The sequence below is a fragment of the Solanum pennellii genome, chromosome 1, assembly GCF_001406875.1.
Source record: "Solanum pennellii chromosome 1, SPENNV200".
In the NCBI taxonomy this organism is placed as follows: domain Eukaryota; kingdom Viridiplantae; phylum Streptophyta; class Magnoliopsida; order Solanales; family Solanaceae; genus Solanum; species Solanum pennellii.
Genome location: NC_028637.1, coordinates 16,156,451 through 16,162,450, shown reverse-complemented (window position 1 = coordinate 16,162,450; position 6,000 = coordinate 16,156,451). Strand labels below are relative to the sequence as shown.

The 6,000-nt window shown below is 36.6% G+C and overlaps 1 pseudogene; it reads left to right on the top strand.

The window, feature by feature from the left end:
• The window catches only part of LOC107018041, a 58,545-nt pseudogene that overhangs the window by 33,695 nt on the left and 18,850 nt on the right, over positions 1-6,000 (top strand).

Here is a 6,000-nt window from a genome sequence, read left to right as displayed (position 1 = left end):
AATTGTGATGGATTATAATGATGATACTGTGGAATCTTAAAAACCTTAAACTCACTCTATTAATGATGATGCCTTGGTATGAAGGAAGGCTTGATGAACTAAAAGAATGAGGTTAATGTATCGGGTGTCACGAACCGACACGTAGCATTAGGGGATCGGGTGTCACGAACCGACATGTAGTATTAGGGGATCAGGTGTCACGAACCGACACGTAGCATTAGGGGATCGGGTGTCACGAACCGACACGTAGTATTAAGGGATCGGAGTGTCACGTTCCGACACAAGAGGAATAAAGAGAATGAATCTTGAATTATGATGGTGTGGAGGCTTGAGCCCTCATAAATGTACTTGGTGTTGTTGTCAAAGGGTTTTGTACTTGTTGTTGTCACCTGTTGAGTGTTGTAGTTGATATTATATTATTACTTGATATATATTGCTTTCTATTTTGAGTTGGCCGATTATACCTACTTAGTACTTGTACTGACCCCTACTTTTACTTTCCTTCTTGTTGTTTGTGGAGTGCAGCAAGTGCACCAGTGACTTCGTCTCGTCCGCAACTCTAGCCAGTCTAAAGCACGTCAGATTTCAGGGTGAGCTATTGTTCCTAGCTTGGACTGGATTCTCTCATTCACGTCCTCATGTCCTTGAAGCTCGGACATGGACTACCGTTTTATTCTTTATTTTAGTTCTTAAATATTCTTAGACTTAGTAATTTGAGGATAGATGTTCTTGATGTGATGACTTCCAGATTTTGGGGATAATAGTTGATAAATTTTAGAATGTTTATTTATTGGTTTTATTAATAAGATTTTGAGTCTTCCGCATTATGTTGGGGATTAAATTTGTTGGTTCGCTCACATAGTAGGATAAGTGTGGGTGCCACTCGCGGCTCGTTTTGGGTCGTGACAGAAAAACATCCACAAACTCACGAACTATCAAAATATATACGATCAAAGGAACTTTGGAAGTATCATCCCTGAGATGTGCCCAGAAAGTTGTACAACCCTTACTCACTAACCTCTTAGAACAAAGTAAAACGATAATACAAACTGGGGCAGGAACGGAGTCACCCTTTCATACCAGCGGATCTATCCCACGCTTGGCTAAAGCTACCATCTTATCGTTACAATTGAAGATAGCAAAATTTAGAGAAATCGAAGTCATACCAACAATTACATTAAAATCAACCATCTCCAAAGTAATAAAATCTACTTAAGTTTTGCTCCCCACAGAAGTGAATAGGAAAGATCTATAAACCTTCTCAACTAACACAGATTGTCTGGCATAACTAGAGACACGAATAGGCATATCAAGTAAGTCACAATGCAAATCAAGTCCATTAGGTAATAAGGAAGATACATAAGAAAATGTGGATCCTGTATCAAACAATACAGAAGTAATGGGATCACTGACTAGAAGAGTACGTAGGTAACAACATCGGATGCCTCTACCTCTAGCCTCCCGGGGAAAACATAATAATGGGATTTATGGCCTGTCTTTCCATTGTGTAGATCATGCTACATCTATAAGTTCCAACATGCACGCCACCCCGGCTGAACTGGTGTCCACCATTACCTTCGCTACCACTTACTCCAGAATGACGACCTCTACCATTGCCACCCTTACCTCTAACTAATGGAGATCTGTAACTCTGATCATACCGAGCTTGACTCTTTGGTATTTCCTAATATTCCCAGCCTCACCACATAAATAGAAATTCCTTGAGTCGAGAGTAGGTCTCTGTGAAGATGAAAAAGACTAAAGATAACCCCCAAACTCAGAAAAGGAAACTAGTTAGTGACGGAGCCTCAGCTAGAACCTGCAATTAAGACTGAAAAAGACGAGGTGGATAACCCCCAGAACTCTGCCTTTAAGGTATGAACTACTAATGTCACCTATTTTAAGGAACTTCTTAAATACTGACACCTTGGTGAAGTCATCTGGCTTCACCTTCTCTACCTCTATCACAAAATCAACCACTTCTTGAAAAGATTTGGCAGAAGCAACTACCTATAAACCTGGAATCTGCAATTCTTACCTCAGTCCCTTTAGAAAGCGGCGAATCTATTCTTGCGAACTAAAGCAAAGCTGAGTGTCATATCTGAATAATGCATGAAATTTGGCCTCATAGGCTGCAGCCGACATCTTTCCTTGCTCCATGTTCAGGAACATATCTCATCTCATGTCCCTCAAAGTCCAAGTATATACTTCTCCTTGAAGAAGATAGAAAATGTTGTCTAAGTCATAGGTGGTGCCTTTTATGGTCAACACAAACATGAAATCGCCACCATATTTTGGCATCCCCATAAAATTCGTAGCTCACAAATTCAACACTGAATTGCTCCACTATGTCCATTTTATGAATTAGCTTGTAACAATCCACAAGGAAGTCATAAGCATCTTCAGATTCAGTACCCTTGAAGACAGGAGGTTTCAACTTTAAGAAATTAATAAAGAGATCATGTTGGTCAATAGTCATATAGGCCCTGTAGTCAATCGAGGAAACATGCATGTTTCCAATGACGCATCCTTGTTGGGAGACACAATAATTGTATATTTTACTCCTTGAACTTGAGTTACTGGTGCAGAAAAACGCTTGTATGGATGGACTCGACTGGATAACCCGCTTAGATAAGTGAGAACCTGGTTGATCATATCTGGAGTACGCTGGGGTGGTGCTTCTTTCGCTTGAATTTGCTCATCCTCCCTCTCATTATCCTCTCTCGCTACCTCGTCAGTCGGTGGAGGGATCACTTCTATATCCCTAATGGACGAGTTTCTTATCCTCTTCCTCAAGTGGACCTTGTCCCGCGACCTCTACCACGACCTCTCACCATTGCTCCCTCTTGGGGTGCACCCCAATAGTTGGCTCAAAAACACCTTGTTGGTGTTGGTGTTGCCACAATTATCGCTCTACTTCTAGCTATCTATGAAATAAAGTGTAGAAGGTTAGATTCCAACTTATATCATCTAGTTACCAATTGGATTCAAGTAATTGTACGAAACAATGAAAGAAATGAGTTTTCCAAAAGTCTTATAGTTTCTCGAAGAAAAGTAAAAGTGTCCTCGTACAGTTCATAAGACTCTACTAGACTTGTCCTTGTATGATGAGATCACTGAACCTAAAGCTCTAATACCAAGTTTGTCAAAATCCAAAAAATGTTTCATGAGTGACACCCACACTTAATCTCCTAGGTGGGCGAACCAACGATTTCAACCTCAACTTATATCAATTGTTCAACTTACGGAAAACAACCATAATGTGGAAGATCAAAACTTATTAAAGTAAAAATAAGAAAAACCTCTAGAGTCTATTACATATTATCCGAAAAGCTAAAATTCATCATATCAAGGACATCTATTCTCTATTCTCCAAGTCTAAAGTAATAAAGAAATCAAATTAAATAAGTAGAATAGTCTATGCCCGAAATAAGGACATCATTACATGATCGTGTGAATCCAACACGAGCTGGAAAGAAAAGCTCGCCCTGAAATATGATGTATCATCAACTTCGACTCGCCCTTTGCTCTAGCCAGTCTCCAGTACATCAGATTTCATGGTGGCTATTCGCTCCAGCCATTAAAGAAGGTAAAGCAGATTAGTGAAAAGTGAAGCACATACATTCCATTTGAAAGCTTATATTAGTAGTGGTCGAGAATTATTATACAGATTTGTATAGGACACCATCACTTTTCTATAATCTTTATACAACTTTGTTTAGTATATACGATATAAATTATATTGATGTTGTAAATTCATAACAAAAATTTGTTTAAAATTACAAGCTAAAATTGATGAACTCCCACTCAATTTAATTATTTCTTTCTTGGATAACAAATGTTTACATTTTGTNTATATATATATATATATATAAAGGAAAATGCAAGTTTTGGTATTTCCTCTTCATTATAACTGTTTTATTTTTCATTTTTTATTTTTTACTATCTTTTTGTTTTGTTTATGAAGAATAAAAAAGAAATCCATAAAGGGTATTTTAGTAAGTGAACTTTTTGAGTTTTGTTCCCACTTTTAGTATAGTGGTATATTATGTTATAATATGATACGATGATTTTGTTCTAGAAGAGTGTATCCCATTCTCAACTTGAGAATAATATGGAATTGAATTTGTTGATGCTGCCAATACTCTCATACACAATAAGTAAGGATGATTTTCTCTTTAGATATCAAACTCTCATTAGACATCCCCTAGCCATTAGACTTCTATAGTAAAGGAATCTACTAAATATTGAAATCCTTCTCATGTTCAACTACTTGTGTCACAGACTTAAGAGTAGACAATCGTCCCTGTGGTTTGAATCGCCTTGCATGAATAATGAGCAAACAAGTAGAAGTACATGAAGATGGCAGATAAATGTGAGATATCCTACTTATCGATTATAACTTCGACCATTTTTGTTGCAGCTGCGAAAAGAAATTACACGTATCAAATCAGGAGAGCACTATTATCTTCTCCAAAAAAATGGTCCGCATTCTCTTTCATGATTAATTAAAGGGAATATGGAGAATTCTTACCTTAACTACAGTTCCGTCTTCAATATTGGTGTACTTACTTCTATAGGCAAGACTATTTAAGTAAGATAATTATAATCCAAATGAAGAGGAGTGAGTTTCTAATAAAGATGAAGTAAAGTTTGACGAATTTATTAATTTGTATGGTCAAAAATATTTCACAATATCGCTTTACAGATAGAATATTGAAAATTTCAAAGAAATATATGTGAAATGATTTACATATGGACAATATACCGGGATAACTGAAGAAATAAGAACTTTAATTTAATTGAGGACAATGAATGGGAGAAAACAAGAAGAATTCCTAGATTTGGTAAAAGTCTTATTGTGGTCAAATATGAATTGAATGAATCAAGACCTGCTAATGCAAATGTAGCAAAAAGAAATAAGTTGTATTCATTTTTCAAAAAATAACATATATATATTTTAACGATTTTAATGTTTGTTACGATTTTTTTCCCAATTTGAATTTGAAAATTTTACTACTTTTTCTTCCAAAAAAAGAGATGAAGTGACCGCTTTACAAAACACTATTGATGTCGGCCTACCGCTCTAAACATTGAGAAATCTCTATTGCTTTGTCAAGACTCAGTCTAGGAACTACTAAGAAGAATTTGAATATACTAAATGGTTACCATGACCTTAAAACCTCTAACAACAATTTTGAAAAGTCTGACCCAAGCTCTAGGAGCCTTGATCAAAATAACTTCCCCGGGACGCTTGAATAGCTGCATGAACATTCTGCTAGACCAAGGATGAAAACCCCTCCCTGAAGATCCTCTACCTTCTTAAATGAGGTACTACTAAAATAGCAAGAAGTGCAAGCTACCTCTTGTTCATCAAATCCCTTAACAACTTGTGGGCATATCTCTCAACCTAAACTCTCGAGCCATGATGACACCTATGATAACCCAATAGTAGGTCATCCCACCGATAACCCAGAATAACAAGTAATGAGATAAGCGTAAAATAAAAAAGAAGAAGCAACAATTTAACAAAAGGACAAGCCAAAAATATATACATAAGATTCTTCTAGAACCTGGAAATCACAAGTACACAGTTGTTTTAACAAAATATTACAACTCTCAAAAATGGACCAAACTACAAGCTTGTCTCAAAAAAAAAGGATTAGCTATACAAAATATAGAAGGATACAAGCAAGTCTAGGACGCCAAGTGCTCACCCTCACCTCTAATAAACGGTTGCAACAAGGTCAAATAATCTCCACTAATAGATGGAGAGTGTAGCATGAGTACCAAAAAAATAGGTACTCAAACAGAATTATTGGCCGACTGAGCAAGAAAGGTAACGACAATATGAAAAGTTTGAATCTAGAAACAAATAGAGATGAAGAGGAATTTAAAGAAAAGTACACAAGCATACTAAAATATAAAGAACTGAGTACATCTTAACTAAAGCTAACTGACCCATAAGCCCAGAAGGTACACAAAATATCTCGAACAGAC